The sequence below is a fragment of the Aegilops tauschii genome, chromosome 1 (genome assembly GCF_002575655.3).
Source record: "Aegilops tauschii subsp. strangulata cultivar AL8/78 chromosome 1, Aet v6.0, whole genome shotgun sequence".
NCBI lineage: Eukaryota > Viridiplantae > Streptophyta > Magnoliopsida > Poales > Poaceae > Aegilops > Aegilops tauschii.
In genome coordinates this window covers 400,598,243-400,610,957 of record NC_053035.3, presented here as the reverse complement: position 1 = coordinate 400,610,957, position 12,715 = coordinate 400,598,243, and positions in this window count along the sequence as shown.

The following is a 12,715-nucleotide window of genomic DNA, read 5'->3' as shown; positions in this document are numbered from 1 at the left end:
AAAATGAATTATGACGTCATCATGAGGCAATGCTGACGTCAGCAAGTCAACAGGTCGGCTGACCAGCCAAACCAGACAGGTGGGTCCAGTGGGACCCACATGTCAGCCTCTGTTAGTCTAATATCTATTTAAACTAATCTAACAGTATAATTAGAGGGGTGGGCCCCATATGTCAGTGAGTGTTTAGTTAAACTAATTATTTTTATTTATAAAACATTTTCTTTTTCTGTTCTGTTTTGTTTTCTGTTTTCCTTTTATTTGTTTATTTCCTTTTCTGTTATATTTCATTTAAAGTATTTAGGCATTTTATAAAAAGGAGTTTTCTCCACCATAATTGCCAGTGTATTATTTAGCACCCACAGAACATTTTTGTTTGAGTTTTTGAAAACTTTTATTTTTCACTTTAATTATATTTGAAGTTTGAACAAGGAGTTAGAAAAGGAAGGTGATTCAAATGTGATCAAGCCCTGTTTAGCAACATGATTAGCTTAATCACAGAGAGTTACTGTAGCATGATTCCCAGGGTGTTACAAATCTCCTCCACTACAAGAAATCTCGTCCCGAGATTTAGGAGGTAGAAGGAAACAGTGCGGGGTATTCTTCGCGCAGACGATCCTCTCGTTCCCAAGTGGCCTCATCTTCAGAATGGTGCGACCACTGGACTTTGAGAAACTTGATCGCCTTCTGACGTGTGCGGCGTTCAGCTTGGTCGAGAATGCGGACCGGATGCTCCTTATAGGAGAGGTCTTGCTGCAATTCGAGCACTTCATGATCCACAGCTCGGATTGGATCCTTGAAGCAACGGCGGAGCTGTGACACATGGAACACATCGTGAACCTCAGAAAGGTTCGGCGGTAGTTCCAGTTGGTATGCCACTTTTCCACGCCTTTCGAGGATAGTGAATGGGCCAATATAGCGAGGAGCTAGTTTGCCCTTGATCCCGAAGCGGTGAGCACCCTTCATAGGTGTGACTCGAAGATAAGCCTTTTCGCCAGGTTGATAGACCATGTCTTTATGATGACGGTCATACTGACTCTTCTGACGTGACTGAGCAGTCTTGAGATTCTCGCGAATAATGCGGACTTGTTCTTCGGCATCTTGGATAATATCCGGACCGAAGAGTGGACGTTCCCCAGTTTCTGACCAGTTCAGAGGGGTTCGGCACTTTCGTCCATATAACACTTCGAAGGGGGCCATCTTCAGACTAGCTTGATAGCTATTATTATAAGAGAACTCAGCATACGGGAGAGATTCCTCCCATTTCTTGCCGAAGGAAATAACGCAAGCTCGAAGCATGTCTTCGAGAACTTGGTTGACGCGTTCAACTTGTCCTTGCGATTGAGGATGAAACGCAGTACTGAATGACAGATGAGTTCCCATAGCTTCTTGGAAACTTGCCCAGAATCTTGAAGTGAATAAGCTACCACGGTCTGAACTGATAACCAATGGAATACCGTGGAGTGAAACAATCCTGGACATATAGAGCGTTGCCAACTGGCTAGCAGTGATCGTTTCTTTGACTGCCAGGAAATGTGCAACTTTGGAAAGCCGGTCAATGACGACAAGAATAGCATCATTACCTTTCTGTGATTTGGGAAATCCAGTGACGAAGTCCATCTCAACATGGTCCCATTTCCATTCAGGAATAGAGATAGGTTGCAGAGTTCCAGCAGGCCTTTGATGTTCTGCTTTGATACGACGGCAAACGTCACACTCAGCAACATAACGAGCAATGTCTTGCTTCATATTAGACCACCAGAATCTCTGTCGGATGTCTTGATACATCTTTGTACTACCAGGATGGATACACAGAGGCGTATCATGAGCTTCTTTCATAACTTCCTGTGTCATATCCAGGTTTTTCTCTGCACATGGCACCACTAGGCGGCCCTTGAAGTATAGGGTGCCATCTTCAGCAATGGTGAAGAATGAGGGCTTTCCTTCTGCGAGGTAGCGCTTAATCTTGTAGGCTTCAGAGTCATACTGCTGTAGCATTTTGATGCTGTCCTCGAGATCTGGTTTAGCAACTAGGGTATTGAGAGAACCCTGGGTAACAACGTGGAGGTTCACCTTGCCAAACTCCTTAGGAGGGGGAATGAGTGCACCCGGAGGAACAATATGGAGGTTCAGCTTCCTGAATTCCTCAACAAGCGAGGGCTGAACTTTGTGAACCTGAAGGTGGTTGCAGTAAGACTTGCGGCTCAAGGCATCAGCCATTACATTAGCCTTGCCTGGCGTATAGGAAATACCCAAGTCAAAGTCTGCAACAAGCTCCATCCATCTCTGCTGGCGGAGGTTCAGATCTGGCTGAGTAAACAGATACTTCAGACTTTGGTGGTCAGTGAATATCTCGCAATGATTACCGAGAAGGTAATGTCGCCACTGCTTCAGCGCATGAATGACTGCAGCAAGTTCGAGGTCATGAACTGGGTAGTTCTCTTCGTGAGGGCGCAATTGTCGAGAGGCATAAGCAATCACTTTGCGGTCTTGCATTAGGACACAGCCTAATCCTTGACGGGAAGCGTCGCAGTAGATGACGAAGTCCTTCTTAGTATCAGGTGGAGCTAGAACTGGAGCAAAGGTCAACTTGTCTTTGAGTGCCTGGAAACTTTCCTGACATTTGTCTGTCCATTGGAACTTGACACCCTTATGCAACAGGTTAGTGAGAGGCCTGGCGATCTTGGAGAAGTTCTCGACAAGTCGACGGCAATAGCTGGCGAGACCGAGAAAACTTCTGACTTGCTTAACGTTCTTGGGAGGAGTCCAATCAAGAATAGCCTGAACTCGCTCGGGGTTGACGGCAATACCATCCTTAGAGATGACATGCCCAAGATAGGTTACCTCCGGTAGCCAGAATTCACATTTGGAGAACTTGGCATATAGTTGATGTTCTCGTAGCTTTTCCAGCACAAGTCGAAGATGTTCAGCATGTGCTTCTTCGTTCTTGGAGAATATCAGGATATCATCCAGATAAACCACGACGAACTTGTCGAGGTAATCCATGAATATGTAGTTCATCAGACGAGAGAAGGTGGCTGGAGCATTGGTTAAACCGAAAGACATGACGGTGTACTCGTATGAACCATAGCGAGTCACGAAGGCGGTCTTTGGGATATCCTCTTCGCGAACACGGATCTGGTGGTAGCCCAACCTCAAGTCGAGCTTAGAGAACACTGACGAACCCGCCAGTTGATCATACAGATCATTGATCCGAGGAAGAGGGTATTTATTCTGAATGGTAGCTTGGTTTATAGGACGGTAGTCTTGAACCAATCGGTTAGTCCCATCCTTCTTCTTGACAAAGAGAGAAGGTGCTCCCCAAGGAGAGCAACTTGGGCGAATGAATCCTTTGCGAAGAGACTTGTCGATTTCCTCCTTAAGCTCAAGGAGTTCATGCAGCGGCATTTTGTAGGGTCGCTTGGCTATGGGAGTGGTGCCTGGTTTCAAGTCGATGATGAATTCGACAGCTCTAGCAGGGGGAATCCCCGGAAGTTTCTTCAGGGAAGACGTCGAGGAATTCACGCACGACGGGAATGTTTTCAATGCCCTCGAGTGGTGCAGCGTTCAAGGCATTCAATGCGTAAAGCCTTGCCTCGGCATTTTGCACCAGCTGAGCTTGGTAAGCAACTATTTCATCAGAAGGGTGTAGCAGATGGACGGTCTTAGTGGCGCAAACTATAAAAACAGTATGCGCTTTCAACCAATCCATACCCAAAATGAGGTCGATGTTAGACGACTTCAGGATAATGGGAGAGGCATAGAATTCCAGCCCTTCGATTTCCACGGGGACATCGATGCCAACCAAGGAGGTTTGACACTGTCCCACGGGGGTTTTGACCAATACAGAGGTGTTCATCTCCTCACATTTAACGTCGTGCTTGTATGCAAAATCTTCTGACATGAATGAATGCGATGCACCTGTATCAAATAAAACGGATGCTGGTACTGAATTTACGAGGAGTGTACCCATCACAGTAGCAGGCTGGTCTTGAGCTTCGTTGAGATCAACGTGGTTGGCATGAGCACGACCATAAGGCTTAGCATTGTTGCTGCGGGGCTGGTTGTTACCACGGCCCGTTGCTGGAAGGGCAAGTTGATTCTGATTCTGATGGCAGTCCCTGGCACGGTGACCGGGTTGTCCACACTTGTAGCACAGACCATTATTGGGAGTGGGAACCGAAGCTTGGGATGGTGGAGCTGGAAGTCTTGTCTGCCTAGATGGTGGTGGAGGCAGACGAGGTGCAGCATAGGTCTGCCTTGGGGCAGATGCATTTGGACGGTACGTGTTGTTCGGGATCCATATCTTATGCTTCTGTGCGGGCGAACCCGAAGATGAGCCCGTGTCACGGTTGCGCCTGTGAGAGCTCTGGTATTCCTGCAGACCAGTTTCGACATTGATGGCCTTGTTCACCAAGGTGGCGAAATCAGCAAAGTCATGCACTAGAAGTGCGAGCTTGATGTCAGCTTGAAGGCCATCACGGAACTTCTCCTGTCTGCGTGCATCAGTTGCAATGTCTTCTTCAGCATAGCGGGACAAGTCCAGAAACTCCCGCTGATAAGCTTCGACAGATTTGTTGCCTTGGGTGAGGTTGCGGAACTCATGCTTCTTCCGGTACATGACTCCTTGAGGAATGAAGCGGGCACGGAAAGCAGCTTGGAAGTCTGGCCAGGTGATGATTGTTCCAGCTGGCAGAGTACGCCTGTGGCTGTCCCACCATTGAGCTGCGGGTCCCTTCAAGAAGAAGGAAGCAAAATTGACATAGCTGGCAGGGGCTACATCAGCAGACTCCATCTCATAGGTGATGTCACGGAGCCAGTCATCAGCATCCAGAGGCTGAGTTGAGCTGCGGTAGATGGTTGGGTTGAGGCGTATGAAATCTTGAAGAGTCACTTGAGCTGGCTGTTGGTTCAAATTGGGGCGAGGAAACTGAGCCATCATATTTTCCATGAATTGGTGGTTCAGTTCAAACTGTTGGATCATACCAGCCATGTACTCAGGTGGTGGTGGGGCATCGCCACCACGACCACGACCACCTGGTCTAACCATCCTGCTAATATATAACAGGGGTAGTTCAGCATTTAGAAAATTTGCAATGACAAGAATCATTCATGATGAAACATGCATAATGAAAGGAGCACGATAGCTACTACATAGTAGTCGGCATAGCTTACAAAAGGGGTCATGCATAGAGTTCAGTACACAGAGTTCAGTACATAGACTAAAACATCATAGGCGGCACACAGGCTCGCGGCGAATGCCTTTAACACTACAAACAAGCCTACATCAGTCCCAAGAGGTACTGTGGAGGTAATCGTAGCCCGACAGCTGCTAGTGAGGCAACGGATAGCCCTCCACGTCAGCAGACTGGGGGCCGCGGATACTCAGGTGTAGAGCCCGACGCTCAGGTGGCAGAAGAGGACCAAGTGCGGGAGAGTAGCCTCCCACCTCTGGCCAACCGACACCGTGGGGCATCACGGTCCTGGCTGGGTAGATCGCAGTACGCGGTACCTGTCCAGATCGGACAAATGGGTGCAGCAGCGTCAGAGCACGGTAAAGGTGCTGACGGGTGGTGTGCATCTCGTGGCGAAGAGCTCGGTTAGCTCGATCCAGCCCATCAGCATGCAGAACCAGGTGCTGATGGTAGAAGGGCTCTCGGGTGACAGTGGAATAGGCAGCAGTATAGTATCCCTCCGCACCAACATCAGAGGCGATAGCAATGTGCCTGAAAGGGGAGGTGTCCAACTCCTGATACTCTCCACGAAGACGTGTCAGAGCAGCATAGGCAGCATCGTGGACAGCCATGTCGATGGTCACACCAACACCATGTGCGGTGTGCAGCACAGTAGTGGAGTCATACTCCCGAGAGTAGAGGTGGACGATGGCATGGTACTGCTCCTGGTTAAACTCCCGGTACTCCTCGTAGACGGTGTACTCAGGGTGCCAGCGATAACCCAGATAGGTCATCATCTCAGCTAGCACCGCAGGTGATCCCGAGGCACCAATGGCCGTCGTGTGGCGAACGACCTGCCTCGTGGGTTCCATCTGAAAGCAAAGACGTTTCAAAGGAGTCAAATGACAGTGTGTGAATTGTTCAAAATACTACTCTAAGAAACAACTATGGCTTATCCAACTTTGGGGTGAATGTGGTCACGGGATCCTAGTGTTAGAGTTAGTAAATTCGTTTAACCCGAGTAGAAGAGAGTTCAGAGTCCCAGAGTAAAGGTCGAGGAGTAAAAGATCCTAGTACCACCCAATGGCGACGTGGGCCCGTAAGACACACAACCATGTTAGTAAAATGTTTTGTAATGTCTAGACTCAACTTCGGCCAAGGAGTGTGGATAGGGGGATTCCTACAGGCAGTCGGCTCTGATACCAACTTGTGACGCCCCCGATTTGACCGTACACTAATCATGCACGCAAATGTGTACGATCACGATCAGGGACTCACGGGAAGATATCACAACACAACTCTACAACATAAATAAGTCATACAAGCATTATAATACAAGCCAGGGACCTCGAGGGCTCGAATACAATTGCTCGATCATAGACGAGTCAGCGGAAGCAACAATATCTGAGTACAGACATAAGGTAAACAAGTTTGCCTTAAGAAGGCTAGCACAAACAGGGATACAGATCGAACGAGGCGTAGGCCTCCTGCCTGGGACCTCCTACCTACTCCTGGTCGTCGTCAGCGGCCTGCACGTAGTAGTAGGCACCTCCAGTGTCGTAGGTGTCGTCGTCGACGGTGGCGTCTGGCTCCTGGACTCCAATATCTGGTTGCGACAATCAGATAGATAGGAAGGGGGGAAAGAGGGAGAGAAGCAACCGTGAGTACTCATCCAAAGTACTCGCAAGCAAGGAGCTACACTACATATGCATGGGTATATGTGTAAAGGGGCATATCAGTGGACTGAACTGCAGAATGCCAGAATTAAAAGGGGGATAGCTAGTCCTGTCGAAGACTACGCTTCTGGACATCTCCATCTTGCAGCATGTAGAAGAGAGTAGATTGAAGTCCTCCAAGTAGCATCGCATAGCATAATCCTACCCGGTAATCCCCTCCTCGTCGCCCTGTTAGAGAGCGACCACCGGGTTGTATCTGGCACTTGGAAGGGTGTATTTTATTCAGTATCCAGTTCTAGTTGTCATAAGGTCAAGGCACAACTCCGGGTCATCCTTTTACCGAGGGACACGGCTATTCGAATAGATAAACTTCCCTGCAGGGGTGCACCACATAACCCAACACGCTCGATCCCATTTGGCCGGACACACTTTTCTGGGTCATGCCCGGCCTCGTAAGATCAACACGTCGCAGCCCCACCTAGGCTCAACAGAGAGGTCAGCACGCCGGTCTAAACCTATGCGCGCAGGGGTCTGGGCCCATCGCCCTATGCACACCTGCACGTTGCGTACGCGGCCGGAAGCAGACCTAGCCCCCTTAATACAAGCGCGAGCTTACGGTCCAATGCGGCGCGCGCCACTCAGTCGCTGACGTCAAAAGAGCTTCGGCTGATACCACGACGTCGGGATACCCATAACTACTCCCACGTAGATGGTTAGTGCGTATAGACCAAATGGCCAGACTCAGATCAAATACCCAGAACTCGTTAAGCGTGTTGTTTATCTGCGAACGCCGACCAGGGCCAGGCCCACCTCTCACCTAGGCGGTCTCAACCTGCCCTGTCGCTCCGCCATAAAGTAACAGTCGGGGGCTGTCAGGAACCCAGGCCCACCTCTACCGGGGTGGAGCCACCTGTCCTTTCAGCCCCCTCATCAGAATCACTTGCGGGTACTCAACGAGCCGACCCGACTTTAGTCACCACATGTGTCATGTATATAATGTATATAGTATATACCCGTGATCACCTCCCGAAGTGATCACGGCCCAGTAGTATAGCATGGCAGACGGACAAGAGTGTAGGGCCACTGATGAAACACTAGCATCCTATACTAAGCAGTAGGATAGCAGGTAAGGGTAACAATTGTAGAAACAATGACAGGCTATGCATCAGGATAGGATTATCGGAAAGCAGTAACATGCTAGACTACTCTAATGCAAGCAGTATAGAGAAGAGTAGGCGATATCTGGTGATCAAGGGGGGGGGCTTGCCTGGTTGCTCTGGCAAGTAGGAGGGGTCGTCGACTCCGTAGTCGAACTGGGCAGTTGCAGGGTCGGTCTCGTAGTCTACCGGAGAGAAGAGGGGGAAGAAACAGTAAATACAATGCAAACATAAGCATGACGATGCGTGACATGACAGTGAGCGGTGCTAGGGGTGTCTTAACGCGACAGTAGGTGGTACCGGTGAAGGGGGGGAACATCCGGGAGGTATTCCCGATGTTTCACGTTTTCGGACAGACGGACCGGAGGGGGAAAGTTGCTAGTTCGATAGGTTAGGGAGGTGTGGTGGAGGAACGGACTGCGTATTTGGATTCGTCTCGTCGTTCTGAGCAACTTTCATATAGAAAACATTTTCATCCGAGTTACGGTTTAAAAGATATGAATTTTCAAAGTTTATTTGAATTTCTGGAATTATTTATATTAAGAAAAATGAATTATGACGTCATCATGAGGCAATGCTGACGTCAGCAAGTCAACAGGTCGGCTGACCAGCCAAACCAGACAGGTGGGTCCAGTGGGACCCACATGTCAGCCTCTGTTAGTCTAATATCTATTTAAACTAATCTAACAGTATAATTAGAGGGGTGGGCCCCATATGTCAGTGAGTGTTTAGTTAAACTAATTATTTTTATTTATAGAACATTTTCTTTTTCTTTTCTTTTTTTTATATTTTTGCGGCGGGGCCCGCATGTCAGTGACTGGGCCTGCCCAGTCAGCAGTTGACTGGGTCAACCCAGTCAACTGGGGCCCGTGGGGGCCACTGGCAGGGGCACTGGGGTGGCCCCAGGCCTGCCACGTCGGCGGCCGGCGCCGGAGCAACGCCGGCGACCAAAACGCACGGCGGCGCGCGCGGGAGGGGCGTGGGTTTCACCCACAGTGGGTTTGCGGGGGCGGGGCTGGGCGCGTTCGACACGGCTCGACGTCGCGCGTCCAACGGCGGTGGTCGGAGGGGCTGGAACGGCCGGGGACGACCGCTACGAGCTCGCCGGCGGCGAGGTGCTACGGGTGCCCGACGGAAGCTGCGTTAGAGCGCGCGAACGGCCGAACTAACTACCTGGGCGGGCGCGGCACGGTGCGGTCGGGCTAGCGGGCCTACGGCCGTGACCATTTGGTCACCGGAGACACGCCGGCGGCGAGCTCCGCGGCGTGGCGTTCGGGCGCGCGTGGGGGAGCAGCTACGGAGCGCGAGCGAGCTAACGGAGAGGGGGAGGAGAAGGAGAGGCTCACTGCGAGGTTGTAGGGAGTGGCAGTGAGCTCGGGGAGGGCGCGGGGTAGCCGGAATCGGCGACGAACGACGGCGGCCGTAGGTTGAAGACGAGCTCGGGGAGGCCGGTGCAGAGGCGCTCGACTCGTTCCCGAGGGCGTAGTCGACGTAGTCGACGGCGGGAAGTCGTTCGGGCACGTCGTCGGGGCGATCGGGGCACGGTGGCCGCGAGTTCGACGGTGAACGGCGGCGAGCACGCGCGGGCAGAGGGGATCGAAGGGGAGAGAGAGGTGGATCTGGCGGGAGGAGAGGCGCAGAGGCCGAGGGAGTGAGCGGGGTGAGTGGGAGAGAGGCCCGAGGGGGCGGGGGCCGCTGGCGTCCTTATCCTCTCCGGCGTCGGTGCCGGCGAGGTGGTCGGGCGGGAGCGCGCGCCCCTGTTCCGACCCGGTCGGGGGAACAGGGAAGGGGACGCGGGGGGGGGGGGGGGGAGAGTGGGCTGGGGCGACTGGGCCGGGGGGGTTCGGGGGTGGCGGCCCAGTTTGGGCCGGGGTGCAGTGGGGGAACGGGCCTTCTCCTTTTTTTCTTTTTCTGTTCTGTTTTGTTTTCTGTTTTCCTTTTATTTGTTTATTTCCTTTTCTGTTATATTTCATTTAAAGTATTTAGGCATTTTATAAAAAGGAGTTTTCTCCACCATAATTGCCAGTGTATTATTTAGCACCCACAGAACATTTTTGTTTGAGTTTTTGAAAACTTTTATTTTTCACTTTAATTATATTTGAAGTTTGAACTAGGAGTTAGAAAAGGAAGGTGATTCAAATGTGATCAAGCCCTGTTTAGCAACATGATTAGCTTAATCACAGGGAGTTACTGTAGCATGATTCCCAGGGTGTTACAGCTTCGACCAGGTGGGTCCCGACCGTCAGGCACTTCCTTGCGTGCGAAGATGTAGCTGGTGGGTCCCAGCAGTCAGGGGAAACATTTTTTTCGTGAAATACGGTGGCCCATCCGGTGGGTCCCTGCTGTCAGGTGGAGGAATCATTATTTTCCGCGTAATAAGGAGGCACTTCCTTGATGCGGCTGTGGACCCAGCTGTCAGCCTCTCCACGTACAGTACTCTTCCAATGGAATTCGTTCGTTGGCCACGTTGACCAAGCCGCGCCGAGAGCACCAGGGCGGTGGTCGACGGCGAGGCCTAGGAAGGGGACGACGCGGAGCCGGGGAAGACGCGGCAGTGGATGCCCACGCGGAGATGAGTACGAGGGTTCACTGGTTCGGCTGCGTTGTGAGGCTGCCGTCGCCGCAGGGCCTGGCCAGCGGTGGGAGTGGTAGGGGGCGGTGAGGCCTCCGTGACAGCACAGCCGACCACGGGAGGCAGGAGCAGGCAGCACGAAGACTATAGGTTGAAGAATCACAACGGCCGTTGGATGGACATCGTACGGTCACTGCAGCTAGAATCGTTTATATTGACTAAGTTGACAAAGCCCTTGGTACACGTCAACTTAGTAGGCCCACAGGTCAGCCTCCGAAACGGTGCGCCCCAGATGTCAAGGGGAGGAATCATTTCTTGGGCGGCTGAAGCTAGAATATCCGAGATTGAAGAAGAAGCACGACATCCGTTGGATGGACATCCAACGGACACTGCTGCTAGAACCGTGTGTTGACTATAAGTTGACAAAGCTTTGCATACGCATCAACTTACTTTTTTTAGGGGACGCGTCAACTTAGTAGGCCCACAAGTGTGTGGCAGAGAACTTATAGCCCATTTGCGATTTGTAAGAATGTACATCTCATTTTTGAATTCTAATGGAATTTACTATAGCCCATTTACAGTTTGTTAAAAGTACAGCCCATTTTCTAGCTAGGACAACGATTAATAATTTCAACCAACCGTTCAAAACAGAATTCAATAAAATTTCCCACATTTTGATGGGATCCGAAATATTTTTATCCCGAAATTTCTAGTCAGATTAAATACAATTTCAATAAAAATTTGTATCACGTAAAAATCCAACAAAACATTGCGCGTGCAACAATTAATGAAATTAAAATTTATAAAATCCAAAAGTAATATTTTATAAACTAATTACGTGTTTGGTGCATTTTTTATAGTTATTGCCCAGTTTTTATAATTTCATCCCATTTATTATTTCTTAAAGCCCATTTTCTTGTTAAGCCTAATGCATCGCTCCTAGGAAAGATTTGCAGCCCAGCGGGGCGGAGAATAACAAGTTGAGCCGGATTTTGTACAACTGTCGGCCCAGTTGCATTGCTGATGTTAAAAAAGGCCTGTGTAGTATAGTTCAACCTTACATGGCTACCCAGCCCACATTCAGCGATGCCGGAAAGGCCCAAACAAGGCTTCTGTACAACTGTTTGAAGTCACTCAGCTCAATTAATAACTTAAGAAAAAGGTTAGAGTACAGTGGAACCTAATTAAAAGCTATCACGAGCGAAGATATAATTCAATGGGTCCCACTTGTGCGTGTGTGCGTGCGTGTGTGTGTGTGATTGTGTGTGTGTATGTGTGTGCGTGTGTGTGTGTGAGGGAGAGAGACCCATCGGTCGATGCTCGTAAATACATCTTTCAGCCATATGCATTGATGATGCTGAGTAAAAACTTATATAGTTGACACAATCATATAGAACATCATAGCACACTGAACTTGCATACAAAAATTTCACGCAGGCGGCACAATCAGGGTGGAAGCAGTAGATCGCTATGGGTTGGGCTATGGTGAAACCAACGATCTCGTACATAACGGTTCATCGTCTTTATCAATGTTGGGGAAATATCTTGAATGTTGTGCAAAGAAAATAGACAGACAACACAATATATAAGTTCTGCTAGAACATTAAGTTGACGTACAACCCTTTCTAAAAAAAGTTCAGGTAAAAAAATAGGACAGGTTACAATCAAATGTACCGGCACATCAGTGCTTCACACCCATAGCTTGGATTTAACTAGTATCTGACAAGATTCAGTTGTTACCTCAAATCAGAGCACATCCAGGCAGCCAGCCCTGCCTCTTCTCCCAAAGAAGTAGTGGCCTCCGCCATGTGATGGAGTAGGCCCTGTGCCATCCATCGTTTCGAGCAACACGGGGAAAGTCTGGCGTTGACTCCTATAATGGAGGTCATCGACGGACCCGGGCACCAGCAGCGGCGGCAGGACTTCGATTGATGGATTGACCACTTCTTCGACATGCACGAACACTCGATAAAGGTACATCCCTAGCGTGGTCCGCGGTGGCCTTGGTGGCGATGAATAGTACAACCCCGGTTCCTGCACCGGTATCTCAACACCAATCACCTTCGGTATGGTGGACGGCTTCTCCATCCATGCCATAAACGTCAGAGCCCAGCTGTATGGAGGAACAAACATACTTAC